The following is a 12,629-nucleotide window of genomic DNA, read 5'->3' on the forward strand; positions in this document are numbered from 1 at the left end:
ACTGCAGTATCAGCATTGTATGTGCCATAAAATACGTCTCAGTTCTGTTATATAAATGGCCAATATGAAGCATTCAAAAAAGTTCTAAGATAAACTAGGACACAGTCTGAGGCATAATTTATTTTCTCACTAATGCCAATATAATGGTTGCACTTGGTAAGGGGGGTGCACTTCCTGTGTCCTGAATGCCAGAGTTGGGGGGGCATCGCAAACGCCCAAGGCTTGACTTGGGTTTTTCAACTTTTGTAACATTGGTGGTAGTGGGGGGATGAAATAGTGATTAAAAAAATAAATACATACTCACCTTCCCGCTGCTCCACCGCCATGCGCTCCTGGTCCTCCAGTCTACTATTTACTCTGACTGCAGTGGTCATGCGGGTTGTTTACTAGAGATGATCGAACACACTCGAATAAAGCAGTTACTCGAATGAGCATCGCTCTTCTGGAGTAACTGCTTACTGGTCCAAACGTGCTCGGGGGGGAAGGGGGGGGCGAGCGGCAGGTAGCGGGGGGGGGGGGGGGGGGGAGAGAGAGATCTCTCTCTCTCCCCCCGCTATCCCACACCGCCCACTGCTTACCCCCATCCCCCCGAGCACGTGTGAACCAGTAAGCAGTTACTTTAGAAGAGCGATACTCGCCGAAGTAACTGCTTTATCTGAGCGTGCTCGCTCATCTCTATTGTTTATCAATAGAAGGGCCAATGGGGACGTAATCTGTGTCATCCTGCAAACCTGCCAAGGCTTCTACCTTAGGAGCCCACATGACAAGTTTACAGGGCGCCACTGGGCGTTCTGGCCAGGTGACATCACCTGTCAGATGCCATGGAGATGGAAATGGCACTCCAGCATCACAATGGGTGTATTGTTTTTATATAGTTTGGGGTACAAGGGTCCCCAAACCTTCATAAAAAGAATAAGTTAGAATACCACTTTCATGAGATACAACTCTGATACTTAGTATCAATAGATTGCAAAAAAGATATACTGAAACCTGAGAGTAATAATCTCTATTGGGATGCTTTCTATGGGGAAATATGACAAAACTAAGAATTAGGTCTGCAAAACTGTGTTATCCAGCATGTCATCAGACCACCCCTATTACACGATCAGGAGGTGGGTTATGGGGGTATGGCTGGAATAGGTTAAAAATGTGGTGCCAGAGAAAGGACACTGGCAGACTCATGAGATTATAATACACTTTACAGGACTGCCTGAGATGTCTTCAGCATAACTCCTTGTGCCCAGATCTTAGCCTATCTAATCAAAGAAGGTCTGGCATTCTTCTTTTATTCCTTTATATTTTTGTAGCTTTTTTGCTTGTATGTAGGTTTTTGTATGTATGCCCTTTTTATATTATATTCTGTAACATTTTAGAAACATTGCACTTTTTTGCATTAAAGCTTAAAACTTTAGTAAGTCCAGCCTTTGTTTCTCTTCAAGACCTGATAGTCCCTGATAGAGTGTAACCTTTGACTGGAGCACAGTAAGTGTGTGTGTACCCCATTGTGTTACTAACACTTAGGCATCTGACCTGCCTTGTAATAAAATGACAAGTAGTGGCAACAGTATTGTTGAGGTGTGTGGAACTGTGTTGGGGTGTATTCTATCCTCCAACATCTTGCAACAAGTTCTAAATTGAGAGAGTGGAAGTAGGTCAACCCTGTATGGGCATCAGTAGAATGAAGAGAGTGGCTGGAAGAACGCTTCATGGCACTCAAGAATAACTCACTATAAGGGAGGCTATTACTTATGAATGCTAAATTGAATGCACCAACAAAGGACACAAAGGAATATATTCAGAAGAAGATAAACAAGCAGCGAACTTGCATATTAACTGGAACTAGATGGAAATTCTTTCTCATTCAAGGACAATCGATTTGTGTCAGTGTGTTCTGGTCACACAGTTATTCCAGATGCAGACCCGGCCATACATATGTTTAAGGAGGAAATGGGACTCATTACTACAGATGACTTTCTGCCATGTGTCCAAGGTCCATTGATGTCCTTCCCAGGGCCATGTGAGGCATTGTTGGCAATGGCACAGGGTCATCAGGGGCACCATTGTTGGTCTTCAACTATTGAACCTCAGTCGACACAAAGTACACCGCATGATCATTGTGGAAATTTGTCCAACTTTCCCACAGTTGTACACTTAGGTTAGTTGGTTCACTGCAGAACATTGTTGCTGAGATACCAGATGTGCCACCTGATATTAGTCTTTAGGATCAACCACACAGCCTGTCACTGTATGATCTTCTGTTGAATGTCTGTCCATGGTCAAACCAGACTTGGTTCACTCTTCATACTGTGGTTTGGGAACAGCCAACAAATACGACTATTGCAGAAATACTGGCACCACAACTCCAGACACCAACAATCTGCCTGTGGTCAAAGTCCTTGAAGTCACCATGTTGACCCATGACTGCCAAATGTTGTGTTTTCCTGTGCAGAGAAAAGTAGATCATGATGCGGCCATCATGTAGTATGAGGTTACTGATCACATGATGTCACGTTCCCGCTATTCCTAATGCAGGGATCATTTAGTGTACATCTAATGACACCAGGAAGGGGTTATGTGCTTATAGGCAATGGAAGAATCCCATCCTCCAGTCCACAGAATGCTCCCAGTGACGTAGAGAAATTCAGATGGAACAGTCATAAGAAGATAAATTCGCCTCTGTATTTTCCCTGAGAGGAGTAATTTATTTCACCCATAGGTTTGACAGGAGAAGCTTGCCCTGACGGGTTATGAATGACAAGTGAATCAGTGACATTTTGCATGGAGGATAATGGATTCGACACAAGCTCCGGAACTTCTGAGGTTCTTCCAAGGAAGCTGTAGAGATGATGAGTTGTTAGACTGCAGAGAAACTTTCCTCTCCCACAAATCCAATCCCATTATCGTCCGCAGGAAGACGATCTTAATTTACTGCAGGAAGTAGAGCTTCATTAGATGTGGTAATAGGGTTGGCAGCGGCCGGATATTGATTCACTGTCTTATCTATACAGGACGCATGTAGAGTTATGATATTAAGAGGTGATTAATAAGACAGCATGAAGAATAGGCAGGGGCCAAGATCTGGAAGAACCGGAGAGGGCACTGAGGAAAGACTAAAGGTTCAGCCTAAAATGAATTCTATTTAAATGTTTTTCCATTGCTCATCAGACTTCAGGAGATGAGAAGATTCTTGAAACATAAAAAGAACTTGCACAGAATCTCATCACTTCTCGAGAAAGTCAGAGACAAGTGGATTTTTTTGCTATTCTAACTCAGTAATTTGGGGACTCATTTTTCAATCAGCTGAAGTACTCCACAGTTACTGTATCCGGAAGAGGGGGTGGATAGAAGAGACGCTTCAGAGGACACAGCGGAGATGGGACCCCAAAGCCAAATTACATTGGCCCCTTCCTCCTGGTTTTGATTGACACCACTTTATGTTGGAGGCAGTGGTGTGCCACCGATGGGGGGCTCCAATTGGCCCCACTCCCATCCTTTCGCCAATTCTCCAGACCACCACAACTCTGATTAGCAGCAGTAGGACAAACTTCTTTACTAGCAGTGTACTGAATAATGGTGCGTTGTTCTGTACAGAGCATAACCCAACTCCTCGCCCATCTCCTGGTTTCAGTACAGTATGCTTTGCCCAGTACATGTATGCCCCTGCCCAGAGGCATAACTAGAAGCTCTTGAGCCCCAATTAAAAATGTTATAGAACCCCTATTGTAATGGGGCCTTTGGGTCCTTCTCTCCTGGGCCCAGATGTAACTTCTGATTATGCATCCTATATAGCTGCATCCATGATTAACCCCTTAAAAGGAGGATCTGGCTTTTCTCTGATTTGTATCTATCCCCCCCCATCCCACATAGGAAAAAAAATGGCCACAACCTCAGACAGTACTTATGGTCATTGTTACTGTGGTGTCAGTGGACAGGGCGAGACTTCATCAGACTGACAATGCCTATCATTAATAGAGATGGGGTGACACCCCTCCATGAGCCATATAGCAGCTGTAGAGGCTACTGTATATCTATGCTATGTACTGATCTTACTTCTATTAATGATATCTGGATAGGGTAATTTATTGTATGGCATGCAGCTAATCAAGTGTCTATGTCTAACGATGGAAATTACATTGGCTGCAGAATCCAATAATCGGAAGCACCAAGTATTTCACATCTATGGCAGGAACAATCTGTTGCTACTGACTCTGATACCTTCTCCAAAAAGCTCCTAAAGATCGTATACTCTCTACTAACATGTCATACACTTCAGCTGGTATTTTCCTCCATTCATCCTGCTTATGTCTGGAAAGTTCTCTCAGAGAAGATGCATTGGTCTGTCTACAATGGTGCAAGGACAGTTATCATTAATTAGTTGAGCAATAGAAGTACAGAGTGATGAATCACATTACTCCATCGTCACATCACATGGCAGTACCTGGGTGTGGAGGATCCTGGGGAACACCTTTTACCTGAGTGTGTTGTGCTAGCAGTTAAGTACAGCAGGGGTTCTGTTATGGTCTGGGGATGTGTTACGTGGCATGGTCTCAGTCCGTTGGTTGTAGTGACAAGAACCATGAACACGGAGGTGAACCCTGACTTTCTAGACAATAATGTGCTGCAGACAATGTGGTAATACTCTGGGAATGGTTGGCCATACTTCCACCAAGACAGTGCACTGTCACCAATCCAACCCTGTTTTACACTGGTTTGAGAATATGGATGTTCTATGATTGGACCAACCTATACAGTGACCCAACCTGAACCCTACTGCACATCTTTGGGACGAACTGGAACATCAGGTCAGGAAAAATGAACAGGGTCCATCTTTTCTAAGAGAACTCACCAGATGTTTGCAGGGTGAATGGAGGGAAATACCAGCTGAAGCGTACCAGACATTAGTAGAATGCATGCCACATAGAGTATCTAATGTTAGGGCTAAAGGAGACCCACTAGGTATTAACAGATGGAAATAACTACTACTTATGATTCTTGCTCAGGTGTCCCATTACTTTTTGGTAGGATAGTATATTGCAGCATTTGATGCTTTTGCTCCATTTCTCTCTCCTTCCTGACTGATGGTTCTTGAGTCAATGGCTTATCTTCCAAGATTAGAAAGAAGAATAAATCAGAAATGATAATCATGATATTTCTAGAGAACATTTCTGCAGCCAGCTGTAAGCCTGAAGCCCCCATACCTTGGGGCACACGCCGCTGTTGTTAAGTGTGAACCCTGGACTGCTGTTGTTGTCCCTCTATGGGGGTGCACAACCAACCCCAGCATTGAGGGAGCATTGAAGTACTGGACAACTAGGAAGGCCAGAGAAAAAACATACTGGCCACCTAAAAGAGGGGCCACCAGCTGGTTGTAGTATCCATATAAGTCTGAAAGCATGGCGGACATGGGAGAGGGCTGAGAGATGCAGAAGAGTATGAACAGGGCACATGGGCAGCTGTAACAAATTTCTCCATAGCTAGCATCAAGCCAATAACAGGCTACAGTATGCTATTCATGTGGTGCATAGATGCCAACAGAAGTTTCTTTTGTTTCCATCTGGATTGCTGAAGTGTCCGGGCACCTCTGGCAGGTGCTCATGGTACCCTGGTTGGGAATCACTGTGCCATAACTTCCTGATGATTAGCGCTGGTCCAGGGTGACACCATTTCTGCCCTTGACCACATGATACACTGGGCGGCATATGTACAGTGCCATTTAGTGTTGGGCAAGGAGGGATTACTATCTCCCTTCGGTTCAAGTACTGATGGGATGGCTGGGCTGTCTATTAGCCAGTCTATCAGTGTCTTCATGAGGGTATTTGGATTAGCTCCTTTTTGCAAAGGATGACAATTATACTTTTGCTGTTCTGGTCAATGCTCTGCTTAGTTTATCTGTATTCCATACTTAGTTTAAAGGACTTTTTGGCTTGGCGTTCTGCTGTTTGAGTCACTTGTTCACATCAGACTTGGGACTTTGTTTCTCTCCTGCAGGTTGCACTTTTTGGGGCAGGTACTTTGCTCTAAAGGCCTGTCCGGTTTGAGCAGTTCAGTTGGTATCTTTTCTCCATTTCCACAGTCTGTTGTTAAAGTCTGTTCTAATCGCCTATGTTTGACCCTTGATATCCTGTCATTCAGTCTGACCTTGTGCTTAGCTCTGGAATTAATTACCTCCTATTGCACAATCAAATCAAATCATACCTGACGATGATAGTCCCACAAAAGTTCATCAGTCTTGGTAACAGAATCAGAGGGTCAAGAATAATTAAAGTGTGATGTTTCGCCATTGAGAGTAATTCTTGTGTCAAGTTAGACTGGACTGTATTCCCATAGGGTCAGAATAATGTGGGGGCACAATAGTTTTATGTAATGGGACATATTGAATGGTTTTGGTAGGATGTCAGGAGAAGGTGCTGGGAGCCTTCCTGCACAATCATTGCTATATGTGGAGAGGAAGTGATAGATACAGACATTTGCAGGACATATCTGTCATTTGAAGAACAATATTTGGAGTTAGCTGTTAGCTCCGGACCATTACCCTTCAGACAACACCTATTTATACATCGTCTGTTGCAGAATGATATCCCCAGAGAGGAAGGGCTTAGATTCTCCGGTAGATCGGAGAAACATGACAAAACCTCCGTCAAACGCACTGGATAATGATGGACTCACAAGCACACCATTCACCGGGGAATTCCCCAGGCCGAGATGCTGTCCAGCCACTGAATGTAGGAATTATCCCATCATTATAACTCAAATAATGTCCATTCTGTAGACCGATGAGCCATCCAGCAGCAGAATACAGGGATTACTGCACATCTGTCCATCCTACTGGCCGAGGAGCTGTCCAGCCGCTGAACACGCAGGTTGCTGGATTACTACAGTACAATGTCACAGGATAAGGAGCTGTCCAGGTGCTGAACACACATTATAGACCAATACAACTCAAACAATGCATTCTACTGGCCGAGGAGCTGTCCAGGTGCTGAACACACATTATAGACCAATACAACTCAAATAATGCATTCTACTGGCCGAGGAGCTGTCCAGGTGCTGAATAGTGATTATAAAGTACCACACCTAACATTATATCTATAGCTCAAGGGGCTGTCTGCATGCAGAGACTGTCCACTGAACTGCCCCTTTATTAAAACCCCCAACCATCTCATTATTAGAGCTTCCTTGGATAAAAATAAGACCCCAGAATGTAAATAAATAAATCTTATTATTTGTACAGCGCCAACTTATTCCGCAGCACTTTCAGGTAATTTTTTTTATTACCCCCCACCAAGCTGGGTGTTCATTTTACTGACCTCGGAAGGATGGAAGGCTGAGTCATCCTTGAGCCAACTACCTGAACCATGCAGGGATTGAACCTGCAACCTTCAGGTCGTGAGTGAGAATTTAGGAGCATAGAATCACATGAAAAGTTTTCAATGGATCAGTTTCAGTGTGAATCCACATTACATGGGAAACCCACTGATCGGAGCAACTTCCAACAAGGCCTGGTCATCGGTGCTAGACTAGCCAGGGCTGGGATTTCACTGCTGACCTTGTGCAATTTTCTCATGTAATGGTGTGGGGAGTATACTGAGAATGGTGTGATCATGAAAAAAACATCCAGCGAAAGAGGATCCTGTGGAGGGAAACAACTCATCACCGAAAGGGGTTGGAAGAGGATGTTAGGAATTTGTTTGACAAAAAAAGGCACTCCACAGTGGAGAGCAGCTGAATACAATGCTGGTGCTCCAAGCAGATGTCCGAACACCTAAGTCGTCGCTCCCACAGAAGTATTGCACTGTACTATTTAAGCGGTCTTGGGATTGCAGGTTTAAGACCCCTACAGTAACATCTTAAAAAAGTTAAATAAACACACACACATTATATATATATATATATATATATATATATATATATATATATATATATATATATATATAATACATATATGTATATTTGGTATAGCCACACCAATAATGATATTTTTGAATGTAGCGATGCCATAACAAAAAATAAGTAAATATAATTTTGTCATCGTCACAATTGTACAAACTCAGAGAAAAAAGTTCTTCTGTCATGTAATCTTTATTCTGTGGGGCAGTACGGTTAAGGAAATGCCAAAATTGTACAGTTTATTAATGTAGTACAGCTTTAAAAAAAACATATAATACCTTTAAGCAAAACATTATTTCTATCACCATCTTTTGAACCCCAAAATGTTTTTTCTTTGTCAACTGAGTCATGTGACGGCACGTGCTTTCTGGGTAACCATCAGTTTTCACTGATACCATTTTGAGGTGCTTTTTGATCGATTCTTATTCAATTTTTTCTTGGATATGAGGTGACCAAAAAAAAGTACAGTTTTGGCATTGCGCATATTTTTTTTTCTGATGAATGTGGATGCAGTAATAGCAATTTTTAATAAAAAAACAAAACAAAAAACAACTGTCCACCGGCCACCATTCATAATATTAATAATAACCTTTATTTGTATAGCGCCAACCTATTCCACAGCATTTTCAAAGCACAGGGGAACACAAAACAAGATGACAATTACATGTAGTATACTATTATTTGTAAAGAGATGGGGTGGGGTGGCACAGCAGGTACAGGGGCACAAGATGTATACGATAGGCAAAGTGGAAAGTGTGGGGAACCATAGGGAGGGGCAGGGGGCATGTTGTGGGTGTGGATGATTGGATCAGGGGATTTGGTATGCCTCCCTAAAGAGGTGCGCTTTTAAGGCGCATCTGAAGTTCTGTGTGTCGGGGATTGTCCAGTTGTCTTGGGGTAGAGCGTTCCAGAGGACGGTGCTGCGAGGCGAATGTGCGAGGTTTGTATTAGAGGGGTGTTTAGTCTGAGTGTGCTAGCAGAGTGCAGTACGCGGGATGGGTGATATATGGACAGGAGGGAAGAGATGTAGTGCGGCGCGGCGCCATGGAGAGCATTGTGGGTGAGGGTGATGAGTTTGAATTTAGCTCTGTAGTGTCTGGGCAGCCAGTGCAGTGACTGGCATAGTGCAGAGGCATCTGAGAAGCGGCTGGATAGGAAGATGAGTCTAGCTGACACATTTAGTATGGATTGGAGAGGGAAGAGTTTGGTGCGGGCAAGGCCAATGAGCAGTGACTTGCAGTAGTCGAGTCGGGAATGGGTGAGGATGACAACAAGTGTTTTTGGCATGTGTGTGGTGAGGAACGGACGGATTTTAGCAATATTTCTGAGGTGTAGGTGACATGTTTGGGCCAGAGATTGGATATTGGGGGCAAAGGAGAGGTCAGAGTCCAGTGTGACCCCAAGGCATCGGGCATGCCGTCTGGGGGTTATGATGGTGCCAGACACTGGAATGGAGATGTTGGGGGAAGAGCTGTTGGAAGGCAGAAAAATGAGAAGGTCAATTTTTGAGTAGTTAAGCTTGAGAAATAGGGAGGATATAGTAATACAGACAGTCGGTGATATTTTGGAGGAATGGTTCAGAGATCTCACTGGAAGAGGTATACAGCTGGATGTCGTCAGCATAGAGATGATATTGGAGGCTGAATTTGTGGATGGTTTGTCCAATTGAGACCCCAACTGCAAGATGAAGTGGAGAGGAGATAGAGCCAGTGAAAGAGACGCTAAAAGAGCGGTCAGAGAGGTCGGAGGAGAACCAGGAGAGAGCAGTGTCCTTTAGACCAATAGAGCAGAGCACACTGAGAAGGAGGTCATGGTCGACAGTGTCAAATGCAGCAGACAGGTCAAGGAGGGTTAGTAGGGGGGTAGTCGTCCCTCAAGTTCACCGCCAAAAGGTTCTTTAATACTTTTGTGAGGGCGATTTCGATTGGGTGTATGAGGCGAAAGCCGGCCTGTAGGGGGTCGAGGAGAGAGTTATCAGAGAGAAAGTGTGTGAGGCGGGAGTAGACCAGGCATTCTAGTAATTCGGAGATGAAGGGGAGGTTTGAGACGGGTCGGTTTTTATAGCAGAGGGGAAATGATTGAGTGTTTGAACGAGAAGGGGAAAATACTAGAGGTCAGGGAGAGGTTGAAGATGGTGGTGAGGTGGGTAATGATAGCCGGAAAAAGGGGCTGGAGGAGGTGTGAGGGTCGCTAGTGCAGGTGGTGGGGCGGGCAGCAGAGAGTAGTCTGGAGATTTCTTCTTCTGTCATTGGTTCTAGACTAGAAAGTGAGTGATGGATGCAGTGCTGAGGAGACTGGGGTCTGGGCTAGCTATGCAGTTTTCAGAGATTTCTTTTTGGATATTTTTGATTCCCTGTAAACAGGCTGCCAAACTGTCCACTGACCGGCATTCACTGTAAACAGGCAGTCGCTCCTATTTACACTGAGCGAGAAGCCACTCAGCAGTTGTTCTGTTTCAGTAAGCTGAAAAGGACCGACCAGCGATGACGGTTGTGTACATGGGCCGACAGTCACCTGAAATCACTCAGTTGAGCAATTATTCAGGTGACTATTGTCTCATGTAAAGGTACCTTTAGTAGTGCAGGACATCCTCCACTGTTTTATTTAACTATGCTGCTGGCACCCCCCACAGCCTGCAGGAAAGGCAGCAACTGGGGCCCACTGAATAATGGAGTTGCTCCAATTATAATCCAGCCCTGAGCCCTCTAACCCCTCTGGGTCTCTGTGCAGCCAAAGTGGCTGCACGGTGGCATGTCCACCCCAACGCTCAATGCATATTACTGCAGCTAAAATAACATCCGATCTACAGGCTGAGGAACCGTCTAGTAGAGATTCTTAGATTAGTACAGTTAAGTAATGGCTTTTTTACGGAACTCTGCAGTAGTTTCCAAACTTTTTGCAATGGAGCAGATCTTGTATCTAGAGCACTGCTACAACTCACTCCCATCCCTAATGTAACAGTGATTTTTTTCGGATGCTGTCCTTCTATGACTAACGAGTTTTCCAGGACTTTAATATTGAGGACTTATCAAAATAAGTCATCAACAGTTGATTGCCAGGGGTCTACCACTTGGGATCCCCAACGATCAGATGTTCGACCAGCCTACTGTCAGTGCAGACATTGCTGGAAGCAGACAGCGCTGTCCATAGTGCAAGTGACTGAGTTGGAATTGCATTGAATTCAATGGAAGGTTCTCTGGTGGGTCTTCTGCTACCATATACCATGGAAGGTAAAGAACGCTGCATTGACCTGTCGGATATACTTATGGGGTCTCCTGCATTAAATGTGCATGTGACTTCTACCAAAGTCGTTTGTCTGTTTACAGGAACAATGCTAACCAGACGCCGGTCATGATGGTTGTCCGCTGTGGGTGGTAATGCCTTCTATGATATTTGCCTGGGACATAAGTGACACTGTGGATCAAGGAATGTGAAACATCCACACAACTTTGAAAGTCCCACCCATCTGGCACCCACTATCAGTCCTTGTTCCATCTCCAATAATCCACTTTGCCTTGATATGAGTACTCTGGCCAGTATTCAACCTCGCTCATGAGATAACATCTCACAATGATCGGCTATTTGCAGAAGCCACTGCACACTTGGATTAGTGCAGCTCCTTGCAGTGTACTGGAGGGGTGCTACAAGCTCAGTGACATTCAAGTCAAAATTACAACTCTGGAACACCCCTTAAGGAAGTAAAGACAATGGTGCCGCCCCAAAATCGGCCTCTCCTCAGTTCATCTCCCATTTATATTCTGCTTAGAGTTTACGATTCATTATTTAACTCTATGATATCTTCTACATGGACAGTTGTGATTAATAAGTCAGTAGAGATGTCTCCAGTGAGTGATGACTTCATGTAATTTAGAGCCCAAGAACGTTTATAGAACTTATTGATTGATGAATTGACTTTGAGGTGAGACAGTAACATTTCATCCTGTTCATCCCTTATCATTAATACTAGTAGTGGGTTATACTTCAGAATATAAGAGGTTGTCTAAACATCATGTAGAGGAAATCTAATTCATTATATGATGCTCTTCAATGATTGTCGATAGCTACAGAGCAGAATTTGTTAAAAGCAACAATGGAAAGTAATATAGCAATGTGTTATGGGCAGTTTTCCAAAGGTTTGCAGGTAAATCTACTGTTAAACTGTACTCAGTTGTCATATTGTTGACAAGAAACAGTTGCAGGATTAGCAAAGAGCCGATGAGGCATATTTATCAATAGTGTCACAACCATTTTTAAGTGAACGGAAATGGTCACACCCTGATTTGGATCAAATTTTGTTAAAAGTTTGGTTCAGTGCAAACCCAAACCTCTGGGGGTTTGTCTCTTCCAAACTTGCTAAAAGAAGTAGAAGGAGAAGGAAGGAAAGTAGTAGAAGAAAGAAAAAGAAGGACAAGAGGGGAAAAGGAGAAAGTAGAAGATAAAGAAGAAGGAAAAAGAATGTTTTTCCTTCTTCCTTTTCTTCTTTCTTCATTAACATTGACTTAAAACACAGCACAGACGTACTTCCTCCCAGGTGACCTAAGAGTGTTATACAGGGCTTTTATGGCTCTTAGACAGTGTTATGCACCAGCTTTAGAGGTATTTGTGAAGTTCTGGTTCCGTTTCAACTAATTCAGTCTGAACCAAACTTTTCAAGAGGTTACTCATCACTAGACACAACAGTAAAAAGACATTCGATTGGATAAAAGTTGCACAAATTTTTCTCGTGCATCTTGCCACTCAGG

At 43.8% G+C, this 12,629-nt stretch overlaps 1 protein-coding gene across 6 annotated transcripts in view; it reads right to left on the bottom strand.

Annotated features, from left to right (window-relative positions):
• Window positions 1-12,629, bottom strand: part of MDGA1 (MAM domain containing glycosylphosphatidylinositol anchor 1) — a 271,881-nt gene that overhangs the window by 110,109 nt on the left and 149,143 nt on the right. The gene's annotated exons all lie outside the window — the stretch shown is intronic.

This window comes from Eleutherodactylus coqui, chromosome 3 (genome assembly GCF_035609145.1).
Source record: "Eleutherodactylus coqui strain aEleCoq1 chromosome 3, aEleCoq1.hap1, whole genome shotgun sequence".
In the NCBI taxonomy this organism is placed as follows: Eukaryota; Metazoa; Chordata; class Amphibia; order Anura; family Eleutherodactylidae; genus Eleutherodactylus; species Eleutherodactylus coqui.